Raw genomic sequence first — 13,160 nt, 5'->3', positions numbered from 1 at the left:
TTGCAAGATAGAGTGCTTCAACTACCAAATATGTACCCACTGAATTGCTTTGAGGTTTGTTCTTTATATACTGTATGGAATTGTGGGGAAAGGAGTCTCTATTGACTTGAGCTGGCAAAACCAATATTTTAATTCAAATAGAGCACTCACCTGGGAAATTGGTGAATTTGGGCTATAGCCCTTACCCCAACCTTGTTTTCTTTCTTTTTTCAGCCTCATTGTAAATAAACAAATAATTGACATCCACTTACAGCTTGCTGTCTTTTTAATTGAAAGCAGTATGTCACTGTATTTGGGTTATATATTGAAAATGGAGGAATCATTTAGATTTTTTTTTCCTTGAGAGGATTTGGAAGAGGTCTTTACATCTGTAACAGTAATATAATTAAATCTCTGAAGTTGTCATGTAAAACATTTTCTCGAATTACCTTCGGAAGACTGCAGGTTTATTTTAACAAATGTTTAATTGTAAGCAACAACAAAAACAAAACCACCACTATGGTGTTTTGTGTTGTTTTGTATTTTATGTTGCTTGGGGAAAAAAGACATAAAAATACCTTTTCAGAAAACATGATGGATCTATACCAGGAGGATGAAATTACAGAACTTGAAACATATGATCTAGCTAAAGTCCTTCTCCTTAACTCACTCATCACTCAGGAAGCTGCCTCAATAGCAATCTAAAATTGACCATTTCAGGAAAAGCAAACCTCAGCCTTCTCCAGAGGGTCCAATCTGGGTTGTGGTCACTATTTTACTACCAGTAATTTTAAATCTTCTTGGAAACATTACCTTTCTAATTTACTGTAAATTTTGACGGATCTGTGAAACCACACTTGAGATGTTGGTAAACAAGATAGATATGTAGAGTATGGATTGAAAGGAAAACAAGCAGTACTAAATAAAACTTAAAAAAAAAAAAAAAGATTGCAGCGCAAACCTGAAAATCATCTGGCTCAAGTTGCTTCATGAATTGCCATCCAGCAGAAAGTCCATCGATGGTGGGTTTTTTTTTTTTTTGGTTTTGTGTTGTTTTATGTTTACCTGTGGACCTTTCAACAAGTTATTACAGGACCTAATGCCACTGGAAAGTCATAAATGGTGACACTTCAAGAGAAAATAGGATCTCCTCATATTTACCCCTCAGAAATGTAGGGGCCCAAGGGGGTCATCCAGGGAGACCAAGTAGGCAAAGTTGTAGCACTTGTCAAAGTATTTTTCTTCTTAAATAAGGATCTGTCTCACAGTCTTCTTAAGAAGTTGGAATATTGCTGATTCTCTAGGGCAGTTCTGACTTTATTTATAAAGTAAAGGATGTTCCATACCAGGACCCTTCTTAGTTGATAAACAGAAAACAAAACACAACCAAGTCTCATCACTGTGACCTGGAGGGTCAAATGAGTTTCCCTGTGGTTGGTTTTATAATAGAAAGTCTAGGTTTAAAAAAAGCTAAAAAATCTCAATAGATATTTGTTAACTATTTATTGTGGAGCAATTCAATAGGCTTGGAAAATACTTTACTTTAGTGTGGCAGCCATTATCACTGATAGTTTTTTCCACATAGAACGACACTAGAAGATATTTTATTAAAATATAAGAAAAACAAAAAAAAGGTGATAGATCCCTCTTGACTATAAAACTTTAACAGAGGAGGTTTTTAAAATATCCCATTTCAATACATAGTTACCAACTAGTTATAGAAACTTCCAGTTAAAAGTGGTAGAATGAACACATGCATTTACTTTCACTCCTTTCTAACCCTCTACTAAATCAACAGTAAAGATATATATCTATATATCTTTAAAATTGTGAACCTACAAGGACAAAACAAAAAAAGGACCAATCTACAAGTTCTAATAGCTGAATAACAAAAATTTCAAAAGAGAGAATGAATAGGGACAATGAAATGTAAAAAATCATTAAATAAATGATTCAAGATCATTTCCTGTAACTGAAAGTCATCAGTTTCCAGAAAGAATGGGCTTGCACAGTGCCTTGAAAATAGATAATAGCACCATACCAAGGCATGTCACTGTAAAGTTTCAGAATATGATGGATAGAGAGAGGAGTCAAATGAATTCCAGAGAGTAACAACAACAACAATGATGATGTCATACAAGAAACAAGAATCAGACTGGCTTCAGACCTCTGCACCCAACACCAGATAGTAGAAGACAATAGAGCAATACTTGCAAAATCTGAGGAAGAATGATTTCTGGTTTATGGTTCTATATCGACCAAACTTTCAATTAAATGTAGAAATAGCGTAAGTTCATTTAGTGACAGATAACTTCTCAAGAATTTACCTTTCAAAAATTATTGAAGTTATGGAATTATGTGATCTACAAAACAAGTAAATCAAAAGCAATACAACACATTAAATCCAGAAGATGAGCAATCTAACATAAGAGATAGACAAACATAATCCTAAAAAGGAAGAAATAAACTCCCAGGATGCGAGCTGTACAGCAGGTCTGGAGAGCAACCACAGCAAAAGGGAGCTGGTCAAAAGGCTCTGAGAGATTTATTTAATCAGTAACATTGACCAAATACCTAATGAATCTGAGTATATTAATATTTTTTCAACTGCAGGATAGTTTAGATATGTTAGTGATGAGTGTTAAGAAACTTAAGCAATGAAACACAATCATTAATATCTTAGGAAAAATAAATGTCAACAACAAAAATAACAAAATTGGAAAAATATAAAAGTAATAAACTACATGACTCAACTGTGCATAGTATTTAGTCATAACAATGTAAGCACTGGGTATTGATCTAGCCAAAATTATGACTTTTCTCTATTGCCATGAGAGGGCTGAGGAAATGTATATATGTGTAAAGGAAATGGAGAGAAATAAAGTTGCCTCAAAAGTAATGTCAATAAATCAAGCCACAAATGTAAAAAGCTGGAGTAGCGTGTTATACCAGTTATTTAAAGATATGAAGATAAACACCAAAAGAACAAGCTAAAAGATTAAAAGTGTTCTGAGAGCTGGAATTTGGGGAAGGGGTGTTGGTCTAGAAGACTTATTATTTGTCCTAGCATAGAACTAGCTACTTGCCTTTAAACCATGTGTCTATACAACCTTAAAATATTAACTAAAAGAACTTGCCAGCAGTTTTGCTAATGCCAAATTCATGATAAAACCATTCCAAATTTATTTTAAAATCTACATGCATTTCCTGAAATTATGAATTCAGTACTTTTAATAATACATTTATCATCAATACTAATGCTACTTGATTATTAACAAAATTATGCTCATTTTAGGGAAATATTTTTTATATAATTATAACTAGAATTGCTAACATGATAATCATGTAATCATCTAGGCTTATTATTAAACCCTAGAAATAATAGCATTATTATGTGAAAATAAATGTCATAAACCATCACTCAATCTGAAGCCACAAATACAAATCCATTCATTCACATTTTAGATAGAAACATAGTTGGATATATAATATCTTGCAGCTTTAGAGTTCAAGAGTTCTAATTTCTTCTTTACAAAGGTGGCTACATGGGGACTCCTGGGTGGCTCAGTGGTTGAGCATCTGCCTTTGTCTCAGGGCATGATTCCAGTCCTGGGATCGAGTCCCACATCAGGCTCCCTATATGGACTCTGCACCTCCCTGTGCCTGTGTCTCTGCTTCTCTCTCTCTCCCTGTATCTCATGAATAAATAACTAAAATCATTAATAAAAGGAGGCTACATGTATGTTGAAGAAACAAGTAGTCTGAAAAAATTTATTGGACACTGATAAAGGCTCTAATAAAACATTGTATTTTCATTCTTACCTTACAAATGAAAAATTTAGGTAGCTAGAAATTAAAAGCTTTAGGTAGCACAGAACATCCAAATTTACCCCACTAACCAGTGGCTATGCTAAGATACAAGTGTTCTTTCGGAGATTAGGAGTCTATATGAGCACTGAGAAGTATGAGCTTGGTCATTACCACCTTCTTGAGGCTTGCCCCTTAATTGTCAGTTAACTGTGACAATATTATTTTGAACAAAACCCCTTTAGGTAAAATGGTCATAATCTTGCCTATCTAATTAAAGACTTCCACCAAATTAATATAATCCTTATGTAATACAATACAATTCATTTACATTATCTTTTCTCTAAAAAATCCTAAGATATTCTAATATGGCTTTTTATACCAATATGATTCACATGACCTAGATAGAGTCTCATCTAAATCTGGTATCTGGTTTTTGTTTCAGTGTTTAATTCTGGGAATGAAACCTTTAAAAGCTAACTCTGAGGAATTGTTGGAATTTATCAATATAATGAAAGTGGGACTTAACCAGATCCAGTGATTTTTCTTTGTCCAAACACTCAACTTGATTATTTCTAGATTTTGATTCATCTATCCAACACATCTATTGAATGCTTGCAATGTGAAAAATGCTAGTGATAGTCTAATTGATAAGTTTCATTACTTAGAGAAGAGTAAAGTAATTATTTATTGAATGCCCTCTGTGTGCAAGGAACATTATATATATATTATCTGATTTAATTTGTATGAACAACTATAATGCAGGTATTATATCTCAGTTTTAAAAATAAGAAAACTGATGGGGTGCCTGGGTGGCTCAGTTGTATAAGCATCAGACTCTTGGTTTCAGCTCAGGTCATGATCTCAGGGTCATGGGATCAAGCCCTGAGTAAGGCTCCAGCAGAGCTCCAGGGCTCCAGGGCTCCAGGGCTCCAGGGCTCCAGAGCTCCAGGGCTCCAGAGCTCCGAGCTCAGCGTGGAGTCCCTTTACATTCTTTCTCTCACACTCTGCCCTTACCCACGCTCATGCTATCTTCACCTCTCTCTAAAATAAATAAATAAAGTCTTTAAAAAATAAGTAAAAATAAGAAAACTTTTAATCCCAGATGTTAACTTGTTTAAAGTCACAGAGCTAGTAGGAGGAATTTCTATCTGTGTCTAATATGCATTTACTTATTGAATATCTACTGAATGCTAAGTTTTATATTAAAAAGCTAAAAACACAATTAGCACTATTGAACTACACGTTTAAAAGTGGTTAAAATGGTTTAAAGTGTCAAATTGTATATTTACATATGTGCAGTATTTTGCATACTAATTATACCTTAATAAAGCTGTTTTTAAAAAGCTAAATGTAAAAACGTTAAAATGTCTTTTAAAAGTCCCTATATTTTACCTTGGTTCATATGTCTTATATATGGATATTTTAGGAACTCTTTTGATTTAGGAACTATTAGACTGTTTCAGAGGTAACAATAAACCAAAAATATCAAAGATGCAGCATGATGATAATTTTGTCTCTTAACTGTGGTCTCTTACTTTGCAGATGAATAAAAACACTGAGATTTTGGAGATGACTAAAAGATTTTAAGAATTAAGGAGATGGCATTGATTTATAAAGATGATAGAGAAGTTCTTGAAAAGAAGCAATCCATTAGGGATTGAAAGAATGAAAACAAAAAAGAGGATGGATGTTTTTTAACTGAGGTTAAAATAAATTACTCTCTAGGGGGAATGACATCACTTAGGTAAGATTACCCAAATGATTAAAGAGTTGAGAAATACCCCATTGAGAAAGGGCTAAACCATCTGAGATAGCTTAGTGTAAAAAGTGGAAACTATAAAATTATATATTAGTGAATAGTTTTGGGATTCATACAGGGTTATTATCTAAAAGGATTTTTTTGCCTTCATGACGTCTGGACATAAAGAATTCACTGATGATATAGCAAAGGGAGTTTTTGCTAAATGTGATGGAGGTTATTAAAAACCGAATAAATTTACCAAGCAATGTTGCAGGCTGTCTTCAAGGGAGACTGTTGCATACATACTTTTTCCAGCCATCTGGAATAGTTTCTATGTGATACTATAGGATACCATGTGATGGGAAATAAATCAGGGTAGCCGTTAAGTACCCTTCCAGCTTTCTAATTTAAGGCTCAATATGAACTTTCGCTTTGCTTCCTTTTTCAGAATTCTGTGACTGATGAGTCGAGCAGTAGGGTGTAAGGTACCAGATTTAGATGAGACTGCCAGCACTGGTCTGGGCCTTTCCAGCTCGTGGTGCGGTCCATGGGCAGCAGCCCCAGCATCACCTGGGAGCTTCTTAGGTATGTGAGCCCTTGGGTCAGAATCTGTCCTTTAGAAGATTCCCAGGTGATGCATAAGTACATTGAGGTCTGAGAAGCACTGTTCGAGCCGTTGTGTCTATCCCTAGCATAAACTGTCTTTGCCTTTTCCTAAGCAATTGTCTCTCCAAACTGTTTCAAAAGATAATATGGAAGAAATAAAAACATTCTCCTTTGACTCAAATGATGATAGTGATGGATATACATTGAGTTTTATTGTCCAGTTTCTATTGTATTTGGGAAGTTATTCTCCAGGGAATCAAAACAGGAGACTCAAAGTTGTCTTCCTCAAAGGCATTAAAGAAAAAAAATCGCTTGGCCATCAGACTTACCATAATAAAAAGGGACAATTTAACATTGTGAAGAAAATTGAGGTTTGGTATAATGGTTTCTAGTTCATAGAAAATGAAAAGCACTGTTTTATCTCTCTCTTTGTTTCTGTCCTAGCCTCTGTCTTCTCTTTCTCCCTCCCTTCCTCTGTGCCCTCTCTCATTGTGTGTTGTGTGTCCATGTGTGCACAGATGTGTGTTTGTATAACCAAAAAGTCTGGGAAACTTGTGCTGTTTTAACTTCAGCATCCTGGCTTTGTTTGAATCAAGATGGAAAGCAAGCTCTTTGGTTTTGAAGAACAATAGAAATTAAATCCAAGAAGTAAAGCTTTGTGAAATATGGTGCAAATCAACCACAAACATTTCAAAGGGCTCCACTATTAAGACAGCATGGATGTGGAGGAAACAACTGAATAACATTCCAGACTAAAATTAAAATCAACTATGTAAGAGGGCCTGGACTTTCACAATGATTATCTGAATTTTGAGTTTTTGTGAGGAAGACTAAAGATGCCTGGATTTTATTTTTTTTTTCCATTGGCCTTCCCAAATTTATTTTGAAAAAGTATTTTAAGCATTGTAGTTCACAGCTCTTTATATGACCTCTGTAAAATAAAATTACTGTAGGTGACTTATACTCTGCTTTTTCCCCCTTTACTTGTTTCAATGCCCTTGTAAAGAGAGAAATTTAGGTTGAAGGGAAATGAAATAATTGATGGTAAGCATCATTCTAAAGACAGCACATAATAGAGCTTAAAATATGGAACATTTTCCCTAAACTAATTTAGAAAATGATTACCACTAGAGTGGCCAAGTTAACTCAAACTCATTTAGGCCAATTTGTTGTCTCTGAATGAAGCATGAACTCTGTAGAAGGGGAAGCCTGTTGTAATTTTGCAGTGTTTAAATTTTTCATTAAAATAGCTAAGGCTCTACTCTAAGCATCTCCGTTTCTAGAAGTGACCTTTCTTTTATCAGTTTATAAACTAACAGAGAAGAAATACCTCCCATATGATGCTGTACATTTGTCTTGTACTTCTGCAGTAATTAGTGAGGTTTGTGGATGAATTATGCCATTTAACATCTGTTATTAACTATAACCACATTTATTGCCTCATAACAATATCATTACAAGGAAAGCTGTGCAGATGAGAAGCATTTTTGTAAACCCTAATAAGTGTACAATGTGTGTGTAAATATTTACTTTTCCATAATTCTCTCACTGTTTAATGTGACTCTGCATTCAGCCATTTTAATTAGGTTGAATTTCCAGCCGTTTAGCATTTAGATATTTAAGTGTAATGCTTTGTTGATGATTTTGTTTTCTTTTAATCTATACTACACGTTAAAGAAGCTCGGTCTGTGCAATATCAGAGCTTTAAACAGGAATTAGGTGAAAAGAATGCTAGCAATGGGATCACAATCTATTCTGGGGCTCTTGGCTACTGTAGATTTCAGTGACTTGCCAAAGTATTTCTTTAAAATGATGATACCACTTGTCAAAATGGGAAAATATATGAAGCTTAACATTAGTATTTTTATGAGGAGCTCGAGTCACTTTTCTTACCTTACTTGCATCTTTAGGTATAAAGGAAACAGCTTAATTAGAAGGTGAAGTGGGGATGTAGCTTTAGGCACCTGGCTAGGGTGAAAATAGAAGCAAATTATGGGATGAAAGAGACCCTCATCTTTGAGCATTGGTAGTCCTGTTGGAGGAAGAAATGCTCAATTCCCTCCTTCAGTATCCAGAGAGGGCCCTCTGGGTTTGTAGTGCAAACAGATGTACTTAGAGAGTGTGTGTTCTAGTCCTTGGATGTTGTACTTCTTAGGAGTAGAAATGTGAGTCGTTTGATGCATCCTGAACTACTCTCTGGTGGTGGTGGTAACATGGTGAAAGATGGTTAGGAGGCCAGGGTGGAGCAATGCATAATGGAGAAAACCTGATTCAGAGCAGGACATGTGTTCACATCCTTTGTGAGAACAGTAGCTGAAGCCCTCTGCCACCTGTGGAGAAAAACAGCAATAGCAATAAGACCTAACACATATATACCACTGATGACGTGTATGCCAAGCACTCTTTTAAGTGCCGTACATATATTTGTTCTCTTAATCCCCATGACATGAGGTGAGTTGTATCATCATTGCTATATGCATCATCAGCATCATCACCATTATCACCATTTTTCAGATGAGGAAAGGGGCACAGAAAGATTGAATGACTTATCCAAAGTCACAGAGCTAATAGGCCATAGAACCAAGATTCAAGCCCGGAGTATCTGGCTCCAGAGTCTGTGCTAATAAACACTGTTCTCTATTGCTTGCCCTGATGACTATGTGAATAACTCATATTCCTTCTTGAGTCATTGCCATGTGACACACCCTGCGTTAAAACTTTTTCATGTGTTAACTTACTAGATCCTCATAAAAATACTGCAAGATCAAGATGGGTATGGTTTTGTTCATTTTCCAGGTATGAGGACTCCAGTGAGTGAGTAGGAGAACCAGTTCTTGGACTGTGGCCGGAGTCTACCTGCAGGTTGGCTTTAATGGCAACAAGACTTAGTCCACAAATCTTTCTTTGGGGAATGTGGTCCCACATATGGGAAGCTATTGCAGCAGTAAGTACAGGAGAGGAGAAACTGGAGTGGAAGCTTGCTGGGCACACTGTAGATGGTATCACAGGCCTAGGAAGCCACAAGACAGGGCCTGGAAACATACTGCTATGTGGACAACTGTCCAGGGGAGTATAATGGAATCTCCCAAGTACTTCCAGAGGACAGAAGGAACTTGAGGAAGGACCAGATTATGCTGATTACAATGATAGAATTTGGATCCAGCAATTTAGATCTGGTTTTAGTTGTTTTCACAATTAGTAACCACATGTCTTGATTTGTAACCTTTCAAATTCTGGGAAAATACTTCTAACAGTTACATTGTTGGGTCATTTGTAATATTACCACCCTTACCCCACCCCAAATTCTTATGCAGTGAAAACCAGACCCAGTATTTGGTAATGAGGCCAGGGAAGGAAAAAAGGAGGTGGCCAGGAAACCAGATTGCGACTAAGCACTATAAAGTAAGAGTAGAGAACAATCTAGTTGACCTTTTCCCAGACCCTTGGAGCAAGAGTGAGTAGCTGAAGTTATGGACAAAACCACTTCTGTGGTTAAAACTGCTGCAGCTCTTGGGAGAATCTCAACAGGCAAGAATGAAAGTTTTATTCTTTTGGTAGAGAGTCTGAGCACTTTGAACCAAGAGGCAGCTGGGGAGTTGACACAAACAGAAGAATATATTCTTGATGGTTAGAAGAGGAAGGAGGTCATTGCAAGGCAATGATTGCCAGGATGGCAAGAAGGGGGCTTCTCAGTGGAAACAAAGTTTGGGAGTAGTCTCCAAGTTTAGTTCATTGGTCTATTGAATTCTTCACAATGCAACATAAAATAGTTTCAGATGCTCTCTGGGTCTGGAGCTCAAGTTTGGATCACTGTTAACAGTATTGTGAGTCCTTGGGGGCCTTTAGATCCTCCCTCTTTTGAGGGGAAGATGCAAAAAGGAAAGGACTTATAGTAATAATATGTAGATCTTCAACAACCATTTGGATAATGGAGCAAAGGAAGAAGAAAAAAAGGTCAGCAATAATTGCACATTTATATGCTTAAAAGAAAACTCAGGAGAGGGAGCTTATGTTGGCAAGGAGACATCATGTTCTGATTTGTATATGGTAAATTTAATGGGTCTCACATTGTGTGATTTTTCTCCCCCAGGGAAAAGCCTATCTATGTGGGCTTTTCCATTCAGTTTGATATCATCGTGCTGATGTTCTGACTGTAAACATCAGGGAATAAGATTGCTGTCACCTGGGCCAACCAAAAACTGATTACCAGAAATAAGCATTGTTCAGTCTGATGCCTGACTTCAGACAGTAGCCTCTTATCCACAGCATCTTTAAGGGCTTCTTTTGTGAATAGTGAAAATTCAAGGCCAATCTGTAAAATTAGCTTCTATTACCACATCAAAGTTGTAGTTTCATTAAATTAGAAGGCATGAAAACTGTCTCCTGCCAAGATCTCAGTTCTTAAGAGAAAAATTCAAACCTTCCAATATTTCCTCATTCTTCCAGGTCATCAAAAATCATTAATATCAACTCCATGACCCCATATCCTCTTCTAAGCAGATACTGTCTTAACAGGCCTCCTCGGCCATTACTAGTACCGATGCTTATATTTATTGGTCTATTAAAATATTAGGTTGATGCTTGTGCATTGTCTCTAGACCCACATAGCATCATCGAGCAGAAGGAATCTAACAAGAGTGGTGAGTAATGTCCCAGTTTTAAAAATCAGAATCCCCAAGTTCAATTGAGATACAATGGCCCCACAAGACTACTTGTAGGTAGCATAACCAGGACTGAAATTGGTTTTCTGATCCCTAGACTGATGATTTTTTCACTTTTCCACTTTCAGATCCAACTCCAAAGCTCAAGAACCATTGAAACTGTAAAGACAAAGGCAATCTTGTACCTCTCTGCAAGAAGATACGCAATTCCCAAATTAACTCAGATATAATGTAGGAAGACTTCCACTTATCCTCGAGGTGAGGAAGTTTTTACACTTCACCCGGAGAGATTGAAAAACACTAGACTTCACTAACAGCTCTTCATAACTTCTACACAAATCATGTGAGCCTGTTTCTAAGAATACTTGTATCTAACTGTCACACTTGATTTCCTCCTCTCATAAGTAGAGAGGCTTTCTTTGGTAATCCTCAAATCACTTTGCTTCCCACTCTTAGAAGTCATGAGCAGGGCATTTATGGCCCCCATGACATAACTTACAGTTGAGAGCCACAGGGCAGCGATATGGTACTTCCCAGTCTCATGAACACTTTCCTTGGTTCTGGGGATGTCATTGACCTGACAATCTCACTTAAGAATAGCTCACCATCTTAATTTAACCTCCTTCTTCTTGCTTAGTTATGACAACCTGAGGCAACAACAAATTCTAGGGACTTGCCAGTAAGATGATTTTTATAAAGACGTGTTGTTCCTGATAATTGTTACAGTCGGCTAAATTAAATGAGACCCATTACCGATGTATTGACACCCTGAGTACTCCTAATAGTGGAGCCAGAAAAATGAATGATCTTGCAAATGGTCCCTCTTTCCTAGTAGGTAAGAATATAAAAATAAATATGTTTTTCCCAATAGTTAATTTTTTTGTTCCTCTGGAGATCAGTGTCCGCTTACATTTACTTACCTAAAGAGATCAAGGCTAGGAATTTTCTAGAGGCAAGTCATATACTTTGATTCATAAACTTCTGAGAAAAGCTTGAACATTTGACACATTGAAGGTAAACTCAAAGGCTACTGAGAAATCTTACCTTGACTGAGCCATATAATGGGAAATCTATTGGCTCTGACAGACACATGCTCAAGTGTATTCCAAAGCTGAAAATGTGGGCATGTTATTCTCTTTCTAAGAACTTTCCACATCTTAATATCATCTACAGAGTAAAACAACCTGCATAGCATCATTTTAATAATCTGGGCTCTACCCACCAATCTGTTTACCTGCATCTCTTGTCATTGCCTTTCCTCAACCTCCTGTATCTAACCATTTCTAATTCTTGACTACCCTAAACCACATAGGCTTCTCTGTGTCTTGTGTTATGCTTGCCACCTGGAATGACCTTCTCTTCCTCTTGGTCAACTGGAAAACACTTACTCTTGTTTCTAAATGCATCTCAAGTGACACCTGCTTTGTTTAGTTTCCCTGTCTTTTCCAAGTCATGTAGATTTCTGCTCTATGCTCCAAGGGACAGCTCTACCCTTGTCACCATCATCATCATCATCCTGCATTGGGTTTATCTCTTTCCTGGCTGTCTGCATACTAAAATGCAATCCCCCTGAAGAGCAAATATGATGTGGGAGAGCAAATGATTGCATTTTGCTACCAAAATGCTTTACTCTATATACAGACTCAGAGGTGGGAGAGTTTAAGTAGTAAATGAATCTCATGTGCATTTTTTTCCTTCAGTAAAAGGTTTTGTGTCTTCAATAAATCTCTTCTCTTTGAGGTGGGCATTAATTTGAGATGCATATTGAACTCAAAGCACTTTACCTACACCTCTGATTATCCTCCTAAGTCTCTATCCCTCCCTGTTCATGCCAACTCCTCCCTTAAGTGGGGACAGTTGAAAGTGTTTTTACAACCTCAGATAAACAATTAGGACCAGCTAAGATTCATAAACTCCCCAAACAACCAAAAAATACAGGTAAGAGCATGCTTATAGACACATGGATCCTAAATACACTTTAAAATAATTTTTCTCTTTGTTTCCCTCTCTCTTGCATTTTTGGCATTGGTCCAAACTCCTTTTTAAAATACTTGATCTGTTAAGCCCTCAAATAATGCTAAAACTTGTCTCGCTTCAATCTGTTGCAGTTTCCTTTCTCATGACATTATAAGAATCAACTACATTTTCAAGAGTCCAGAATGTTGCAGCTGAAGAAGCACTCTCATATTTGAAGAAAGCATAATCAAAATTCTTTCCCCATATGCTACCATTTCAACAGGCTATTTTTTCACCCTTAGAAATTTATAGTATCAGAATTCCTCAAAAAGTTAAAGAGTAGAAAATTAAACCCAGAATGATCTTATAACTACCTTGCAGAGGAATTACCTCTTGTCCAAATTCCA

General features: G+C 36.5%; 1 long non-coding RNA gene across 1 annotated transcript in view; it reads left to right on the top strand.

The window, feature by feature from the left end:
- The window catches only part of LOC140620295 (uncharacterized), a 275,011-nt gene extending 263,097 nt beyond the window's left edge, over window positions 1-11,914 (top strand). Inside the window, exons 3-4 of the long non-coding RNA XR_012020090.1 lie at window positions 8,933-8,998; window positions 10,926-11,914. This is a non-coding gene — a long non-coding RNA (uncharacterized lncRNA). The remainder of the gene's footprint in view (window positions 1-8,932; window positions 8,999-10,925) is intronic.
- The last annotated feature ends 1,246 nt before the right edge of the window (window positions 11,915-13,160 follow it).

This window comes from Canis lupus, chromosome 1 (genome assembly GCF_048164855.1).
Source record: "Canis lupus baileyi chromosome 1, mCanLup2.hap1, whole genome shotgun sequence".
In the NCBI taxonomy this organism is placed as follows: Eukaryota; Metazoa; Chordata; class Mammalia; order Carnivora; family Canidae; genus Canis; species Canis lupus.
This window is presented reverse-complemented; position numbering and strand designations above follow the sequence as displayed.